The sequence below is a fragment of the Mytilus galloprovincialis genome, chromosome 4 (genome assembly GCF_965363235.1).
Source record: "Mytilus galloprovincialis chromosome 4, xbMytGall1.hap1.1, whole genome shotgun sequence".
In the NCBI taxonomy this organism is placed as follows: domain Eukaryota; kingdom Metazoa; phylum Mollusca; class Bivalvia; order Mytilida; family Mytilidae; genus Mytilus; species Mytilus galloprovincialis.
The window spans coordinates 50,648,762-50,658,969 of NC_134841.1; the positions used below are offsets into that span (position 1 = coordinate 50,648,762).

General features: G+C 31.2%; 1 protein-coding gene across 1 annotated transcript in view; it reads right to left on the bottom strand.

The window, feature by feature from the left end:
* The window catches only part of LOC143072380 (uncharacterized), a 230,978-nt gene that overhangs the window by 17,789 nt on the left and 202,981 nt on the right, over positions 1 to 10,208 (bottom strand). The window lies entirely within an intron of this gene.

Genomic DNA, 10,208 nt, shown 5'->3' on the forward strand with positions numbered 1-10,208 from the left:
TATTCCTTTTATATTATTCCGTTTATTACATAACTGACCTTGTCATTCGCCTTGGTCTTAAATTTTCATAAAACATGACCAAGTATCAAATCAAGTTGTTATTTATGAATGAAATCTGATTGGTCGATGTACATGTATTTCAAGATGGCATTACTTACGGTTATTTCATTCAGGATTTGTTTTTACAGACTGCTACATGTGGGTTTTTTAACGAAAGGTACTTTAAACAATTATTCTTCATTATTATTTTTTCAAAAGACAGCCCTATTTTTATTAGATATAAAGTACGAATATTTGCCGCATCTGGTACTGTATTTGTTTTCTATTTACAAGTACTTCTGTAATATTCAATAAACGGTAAATAAAAAATACATTTTTCCGATGTTTCTTTTTGTGATTATGTCATATTTAAACACTCGCGAAATGTTGTAGAATTATTTATAAGCATTTTTAACAGTTACGTGATCATTGAAAACGACATTTTCCATGAAATACTGCAAACATTCGCACACGAGTTGAAATTAAAAGAGTTTTACTTACGTTTCCAACAGGTGACAAACAGTTTATGCCTCGTTCACACGTACGTTTAATTCGAATTGAATTCGAATCGAATGCGAATCGAATTCGTTATTTGCGTGCACACTCCTCTTTTTTAATTCGAATCGAATTCGAATTGGCTAATTCGCATTAGAAGTACGCTTTTGTCCATACGAAGTAAAAGTTTACGTCGTAAAGCGACTTTGACGCGCATTATAATTCGAATTAGAATTGACGTTAGGACGTAAAACGGTTCGAATGCAAATTAAACTACGTGTGAACTCAGCATTAATTTCTTTCTGAATTCCTTTTAAGATTTATTTAGTACAAATATATTTTTTTTAAATTATAATCTGAGAAAGACTACGGAAAGCCATTTAGGACCTTCCAAAAATATCATTTGAATTCGAAATCACGAAAGACATTGAAACAGTATTCAAGATAGTTTATTTAAGTTACAAATGTTTCACTTGATTATCATTTTGTCTTTAAAGGCTTCTTTTTTTTATTGTGTTATCAAACACAGGTGTGAGCAATTCAAAACATACTTTTGAAAAAATGTAAATGCGATGCAGCAAAATTTGACCAATGTCAAATCTTCATTTCATTCAGACCTACATGTAGTTGCACAACTGTATGTTTTTATGGTCTTATAATGGTTTACATTTGTAAAAATGTGACTGGGATTAAAGGTTGTCTAATTGGCACTCGTTCATGAACCAATTCTTTAATCTACTTATGATATTTTTCTAACAATTTGAATATGGAGGTCCAAATGTTATTCTGACCACAAGCCTGGCAAGTCAAGGACGTAACACATTAATAGTTCAAATATTGATTTTTTTTTTGCGAATAAGCAGTTTTTACCGTATTTACATACATTTTGTATAGTTCTTCTTTAACAAAAAACTTCGAAAAAGGTAAACAGCTATTTATTTCCAAAATTTTCAAGGTAGATAGAGCTTTCTGTAATGACCATTTTTAACAGGATTTTTATTTCTCAAATAACTACAGTTTTACAATATGAGCCTAATTGCACTACAGAAGCTGCTATAAAGACTCAATTATTGTGGACATTATGTTGATGAAGCAGACAAACTTTAAATCATAATCCATTATGCAGTTTCAGAGGAGAAGATTTCTGAAGAAAAGTTTACAGACAATGGACGGATGGCTGGCAGATGCAAAGTGATGGCAAAACTCACCTAGCCCATATGAGATGAAGTTTGATTATAATCAAGACAACTTTCAACAAAGGCCAAAGGACAATGATGTGAACAATAATCAAAACCAATCTATACATAATAAATTGAGAATGGAAATGGGGAATGTGTCAAAGAGACAAAAACCCGACCATAGAACAGACAACAACAGAAGGTCACCATCAGGTCTTCAATGCAGAGAGAAATTCCCGCACCCAGAGGCGTCCTTCAGCTGGCCCCTAAACAATATATATACTAGGTCAGTGATCATGAACGCCATACTACACTCCAAATTGTACACAAGAAACTAAAATTAAAAATAATACAAGATTAACAAAGGTCAGAGGCTCCTGACTTGGGACAGGAGCAAAAATCATGCAGCGGGGTTAAACATGTCTCAACCCTTTTACTTTAAAGGCAAAAAAAAAATTTAAATATTTAAAGGCATAAGAATTTAAGGGGCTTATCAAGAACAATAAAATTGTCTTAGATTCTTTTGTGAGAAGTAATATATGTCCAGAGAACACTATGCTCTGCCCACACTATCACATTTCAATGTTCAGTGAACCCCGGTGTCTGGATTATATGAAAAGTTCATTTCATAATGAATGTATCAAGTTTCAATTTGATGTAACCACGTCTTCATATTTCCTACCTTTAACCAAAACTTTAGCCTGTTTAGTTTAAACATATTTATTTATAGTGGATTGGGAAACAAGTTTTGCAACTTATATTTTAAAATCCCTTTCCACTTTAGCCTGATAAGGGACAAACAGACACACAGAAAACATAAAACTTCTTTTACTATTGTATATTGGCCATATATAAAATAGCAATAAAACTTCTCTTAGTGAGGCAGCGTTTTGGCTGTGCCTAATGTATATTTGTTTAGGGGCTAGCTGAAGGACGCCTCCGGGTGCGGGAATTTCTTGCTACATTGAAGACCTGTTGGTGATGTTCTGCTGTTGTTTTTTCTATGGTTGGGTTGTTGTCTCTTTGACACATTCCCCATTTCCATTCTCAATTTTATATGCCGCCACTTTTAATCAAATTGAGATGTTAATAATCTGATACCTTGTGAAGAGAGAAGGGCAAAATTCTCAACACATTAAGAACCCTTGCAATAACTCTTTTATGGAGTCAGTAGGTAACATGCCACAAAGACAAATTAAAGTCACTACACCCTCATTTTTCCAGTGGCAGTACTAATTTCTCAAGCTTCTTCTTGGACGTTTGCTATCACAGGACCTATGGATTTTACTTTTTTGTTAATTTGATTTTGTCCTGAATATGCTTGAAATATATGTCACTGACATCGTTGCCTCACGTATATCTTAACCATGTCCATTTTGTTAATGTAACACCAAATTCAGTAAAGTAAATAGTTATGGCTTGCAAAAAACAATTTAGTGATGTTAAGCTTACATGAAAACATTTTAATCAACAAAACAATTGAGAATTATATAAATATAAATGTAAAAATAAACATTCAGGTAGAAATAAGAATTGGCAAATTTATCAAAATGCATATAATGTATACTATAAAAAATCTTTTACAGAATCACTGTTCTCTATTCATTATTATCATCTCTTTGACTGTGATCCTAGCTGAGAACTGCATTCATTCTTAAATTCATCTGCTATATATACTGTTATACCATGTGTATAATATTTTATGCAATGCTACCATTGAGTTGTCATGAGGTTAGCCATTGACCAATCAGAGTGTTTATTGTTTTTCTCGACTCAGTTAGTTGTGGTGGAGCAGCTGGGGTAGATGGATACATGTTAGCACAATGGGCCATACCTATACAATATAAAATGATTATGTATAAGAGAACAATATAAAAACATAAATTTTCTAAACAGGTTTATAGGTCAAATGTGTAAATTTTATGTTGAAAGTGTTTTCATCAAGGCCTTTAAAAATATAGGCATAATAAATGTTCACACGAACAATGATCTATAAAAAAAACATCACGGTTACATGAAACTTTATAAAAAGGAATACCTTACAAAGATATTGACCTAATAGTGAAAATTCATGGTAATGAAACAGTACAAAAAAGGGGGTTTGCTTACTGGTAAAGTGGACGATTTCACATTTTTCTGAGTTAAATGACCTAAACCATTCTTGCTCCGACTCCATTTTTTTTCAAATTCAATTGAAGGGTAAGACAGTCAGTAAGAGATGATATTGTTAAAAAAACAATGGTGTCATCTGCAAAGAATCAAACATGACTTATTAAGGTGGTACCTAACACTACAGGGAGATAACTCTGTAAAGTCACCTAAACATTTAATCACGTTATGTTGTAAAAGGAATACTAAGCTTTTCAATGATCAGAATTGGTGTTTGTCAAACTGCTATATAACCAGTGTAATTTTTCTGACAAAACGGTTGGTTCAAAGTTTTTGAAATTTTTATATTTTTGTTAAAGGGTCAAAGTCAATACTTAGACAACATTTTATGAAAATTAAAGGAGCCAAATTAATTTTAGTTAAAGTGTTGGGTACCACCTTAAGGCGATATAAAAAGAATATCAGTCTGTATAGATGCTTTAAAAAGCTTATGATTTCTTTTCATGCATTCATTTTCAGTAATTTACAGGAATTTTATAGGAAAGACATGACCACAATAGCAAATATTCATGTTACATGTAGATGGAATTTCAAATACATTGACTGAATGTAAAGTTCTTAATTTATATTTTTTTCAATTGTAAGGCTAGCAAATTCTGAGTAGAAACAATAATTAAAGCTTTTGATACTTTGGAATAATTGAGTGATTCCTTATCAAGAAATGTAGGCAAAAATAACTTACCGTCAATATAAATAGTAGTGAAATGCTGATCTGCAGTGGTAGTAGTAAAACTAAGAGCATGCCATGGATCTATAGAACCATTAGGGAAGACAATTTTTGTAGGCTTCATGACATATGCTCCATAATTAGTGTTTGTTTTGTTGATCCCTTTCTGTATTAAATCAGCATTAAATTTGGCCCCAAATATATCAACACACTGCTGAATAGAGAAACTGAAAGTATAAATCAAACTGTTTTCTTGCTGCTTAAAATAAATTTATATGCTTTTAACATTGGGTATATGCTGGTCTAGATTCATCATTAAATAAAGGTATTTCCTTTCTTTATTATTTGGAATACTTCAGATCAAGTTTTGTAATAATATTTGATTTCTAACAGTTTAATTTTGTTCCTTAACATTTCTTCCATTAAAGGACAAAGCAAAGTTGGGTTTTTATTGCAAACTTTATTCTTTATCTTAACAGTATAAACTAGATATGAAAGTTGCTTACTTCAAAGGAAAACCAGTAAATGGTTGATCTTTCAGATCTGAAGTCTAATAAAATCCAAACTGTACAGGTCTGATACATCCACTGGCGTCCTGGAAAGAATAATAATTGAGAGAAAAAAATAATAATTATTATATAAACAGTTATGACATTAACAAATTTCTAATCTGAAACATTACATATTGCCTTGGTGTATATTTTCACAAGATATTATTTACATAGTAATATGTATGACTGGCATTTCACATACCTTCAGCTGGTTTATATCTAATATGAAAACAGTTAATTTGTTTTCCAATATTGGAAATATAAGAATTTTTGTATTATATGTGGTGTCTCAAATTTGAATTGAAAGTCTTCCTTTATACATTTTATTTGCTTTTAAATAAAATTAAATTTGTTTCATTATGAAACATCATATAATATGTCACTTGAAGTATTATTTTCTATGATTTGAAAATTAAGACTCAATATTTCAGAAGTACAGTCTCTCATATCACTCCTTTCCTGTAGTTAGTAAGTAGGGTATATTAGGTTGGTGTTTAAGTCAATTCAATAAGGTACTTCAAATAAAAAAATTATATTATCTATCATTTATGCGTAATTGTATATTTTCTGACCAGAAAATAATCAAAATATGCCATTTAAGGAGGGGACAAAAATTTCAGCAAAAAATCAAACATTTGTTTTTTTCATTACAAATTTGATTTATTACACAAATAGTTATTACTTTATAATATGGTACAAAAATCACCCTAAAAAATTGATTCGGTTTGTCCCCAGATGACTTTTAAAATGGTTATATCATTGAAAAAGCTCCAAATTATCTCCCTTTGCTGCAAAATTGCCATATTTTGGCATTAAAATTGAAATATCTTTTGTAACTTGTCCGTGACCTATGTTTTTTATTATTGTTTGAAAATAAGCTGTACATAAACTAAATAATTGTAAAATTTAAGCGATTTCTGTAATTTAGTTCTTATTTTTTTTTTCGATATTATCTCTATTTTTCTTATTAGTTCAACAGAAAAACAATATTAACAAAAATGTATGCTTCTTTCAGAGGCAGATTGTGAGATTAAATGAATGGTGACCCCATTTTTTATTTAACTTTTCTATTAAGTATATGATAAAGTTCATTTATAAAAAAAATATAGCACATCCTATACCAGAAAAAAAAATGATTTATACCCGCAAGCCCCCTTAAATATTTGTCCTCAACTGGAGAGTTTCAGGGTTGATAAAACATTTTGGATCAGACAGGTTCTTAACAAAATTTTCCCTCATATATTCCATAATTCACCTGCAAGACTTATGATTGCCATACTGGATGGTCAAAGGATAGTAGGTCAAAAAGATATTTCTTAAAATGATATTTCTTTCTAATAGGTTTAAGAGAACAAGAGTTTTGAATCAAAAAAACTTAGGCTAAGCATGATCCCTTTCTATCGGTAAATTGAAACTAAATATTGAGGGGAAAAAGAAAGCAAAAACATGAACATTTCAAACATGAGAAGTTATACACATATTTGGTTCATACCACCTTCTGCAGCACTACTGTTCCAGTCAGTTTTGGTTAGATCATCTATCGTGTTTTTGTAAGAAAAATCCATACATTTTTCTGAATATGTAGTCAAAATCACATATCTATTAATAGGATCACCACGGCCTACATCTTCCATTAAGTTACATAGTGTATCAACAGTAATTGAGCTGATCTGCAACAATAACATCTCCATGCCTTATATATCATGTACTGTAGTACGCCGCTAGATTAAAACTGACGAGGAAAGGTAACACACGGCCACCGAAAGCTTTATTTTTTGTGAAGCCCAGGTGGTCGTGTGGTCTAGCGGGATGGCTACAGTGCAGGCGATTTGGTGTCACGATATCTCAGTAGCATGGGTTCGAATCCCAGCGAGGGAAGAATAAAAATTTGCTTTCACAGATCTAACATTGTTGGGTTGATGTTTAGACGAGTTATATATACATATTGTACACAGCCATGTATCACCATCATTGCTGGTGATCCGATGGAAAATTCTATTGTAGAGTTGTCACTGACTCAGACGTACTTATATATATATATATATGTATATTCAGACAACAAACAGGTTGTTACATTTTGCTATGAGTAAAAACTGGAAAGAGTAAATGTTTTTCGCTAAACTGTCACCAAATATTTATAGATTATATTTTTGAAAATAACAGAGTAAACACAAGATTAGGACAGTATCAAGATGCTTTAGAAACATGTTATCCCATATTGCTATATAATTTTTTTAATGTTGAGGGGTATATACACCCTTTTTTAGATAAGAAAAAAAAAATCATTCTTTCTTGCATAAAATTATTAAAAAAAAGATGCCTTGCTAAAGTTATTATTTTTTTTTACTATTACCTCTATTTCCATGAACACTGGTAAGTAAAAGAAAAATATAATGGTGAATAAATTATTATTTTGATTTACATTTGTAGGAAGTGAAACAAACCTCAAAAGCCCTGTTATCCTTATTGTACTGTACAACACCTTCAAAGTTACCAGCCAAATTAGAGTAAAAGTTAGCTACATCCTTGGTATTGGCAATATCTATATCATCACACAACCTACAAAATATCAAACTTCTTCTTAAAAACCGAGAATAAAAGAAACATGTGGAGTTGCACAGGTGTAAAGAAAGTAAATGATATATTTTATTTAACCAAAATAATGTGAGATGAAATTGAAAAAAATTCTGGCCAAATTTGGCTGAAAATGAATAAAGAAATGTGATTTTCCATTATGGACTACTGTAATGCTGTCAATATAAAAGGACATTATAGTCCTACAGCTGTACAGCTGTGAAAGATCTGACAGTTGGTTTGTTCAAAACTTTTAAAGTATTTTCAATCAGAATCTAGAACAGCATTTGGCAATGAATTCCTTAATGAAGGTTCTTAGCTACATTACCCTTTTCAAGCTTTCGTTGCAATCATCTCAAGGCATTTCAAAGGAGATTATTTTTTTAAAGTATGAAAAAGTCAATAAAAAGGGCTGACTATTGCTAACACAACTGCTCACACTTATTTTTTAAGTCAGGTAAGATGAACAAAATTCAAATACTTTGGCTGCATCAGCAAAACATTGACACAATGACATAAAATGAAATACAAACTTGAACAGTTTTTTCAGTTGCTTTCTTCCTGAGTCTGTCTGAAGCATCTTGCCAACTGTCATGTGTGCTGTTTGAACCATCTTACATTTATTACACATTGGACCAGTTGTGTCTAATCTTTAGATACTACATCTAAATATTCTGCAAAAACACAAGCCAAATTACATAGATCAATTGATTGAAATCACTGGTAAACAGAAATGAAGTCTGGTGGGACACGTGTAATTACATGCGCTTTTATGGAAAGAGTAGCGGCATACGGGATTCTCACTAAACAATAAGCTCTAAATTTGGATTGTGATTAAATAGTTGACACAGCATAGGTTTCTGACACAGAATGAATGTGGTCTAATGAACTTAAAATTTTTTTTTTGCCTTTGAACAATTCACTATGCTGCTGAATATTAATCCTCTCTAAAAAATGTTTGAAGAAATTTTCTTTTTATTAATGAAATCTGAAATGAGAAAAATGGAACCCCCCCCCCCAATTTTTTTTTCACATCCCCCTTTCCCTTATTCCAAAACTGATCTCAATTCAAATTTCTTATGGAGTTTGCAACAATAACTACTCAAATAAATACATCATAAAATATTAAAATGTAAAAAAAGTGCTTGTTATCACTGAATGGTAAAGGTTGTTTTAATTTATCAGTTGGTAGTAAAAGTAAATATACATTGTATATTGTGTAAAACAATGATTTAAGTTGATTCAACTACTTTTCTGGACAAAGAAAGATAACTCCAATTGAAAATTTCTTGTTATTGCGCAATATTGTGCAATTAGATATTTCTTGCTATTGCACAATACTGTGCAATTGAAGATTTCTTGCTATTGCACAATACTGTGCAATTGAAAATTTCTTGCTATTGCACAATACTGTGCAATTGAAGATTTCTTGCTATTGCTGAATACTGTGCAATTGAAAATTTCTTGCTATTGCACAATACTTAATATATTAAAAATTTTGGATCCTGATTTGGACCATCTTGAAAAATCTAAGTACATGTTTAGATTCAGCATATCAAAGAAGCCCAAGAATTCAATTTTTGTTAAAATCAAACTTAGTTAAATTTTGGACCCTTTGGACTTTAATGTAGACCAATTTGAAAACCGGACCAAAAATTAAGAATCTACATACACAGTTAGATTTGGCATATCAAAGAACCCCAATTATTCAATTTTTGATGAAATCAAACAAAGTTTAATTTTGGACCCTTTGGACCTTAATGTAGACCAATTTAAAAACCGGACCAAAAATTAAGTATCTACATACACAGTTAGATTTGGCATATCAAAGAACCCCAATTATTCAATTTTTAATGAAATCAAACAAAGTTTAATTTTGGACCCTTTGGGCCCCTTATTCCTTTTGTTTGGACCAAAACTCCCAAAATCAATCCCAACCTTCTTTTTATGGTCATAAACCTTGTGTTTAAATTTGATAGATTTCTATTTACTTATACTAAAGTTATGGTGCAAAAACCAAGAAAAATGCTTATTTGTGCCCCTTTTTGGCCCCTAATTCCTTAAATTGTTGGGATATCAATCCCAACCTTCCTTTTGTGGTCATAAACCTTGTGTTTAAATTTCAGTGATTTCTATTTTCTTATACTCAAGCAGAGACATATAATACATTGTATTATATGTCTCTGACTCAAGTTATAGTGCGAAAACCAAAAGTATTCGGACGACGACGACGACGCTGACGCCAACGTGATACCAATATACGACCAAAAAATTTTCAATTTTTGCGGTCGTATAAAAAACAGAAATATATCAGGATACCACAGTAATTAAACACAATTTAGACGAGTAGGTAAAAATAAAATAATTTAAAATATTTAATGGTACAAACTTGTTCCCAGTATGATGTATACATCAGCATTATTAAAATGGTCCAATTTTTTTTTCAGCCACAGGTCAGGAAGGCAATTCTTCTTTCTTTCCATTCCATTTTGGTACTCCAAGCATACCATCTTTAGGTCGCCCTCGAAGAATTTT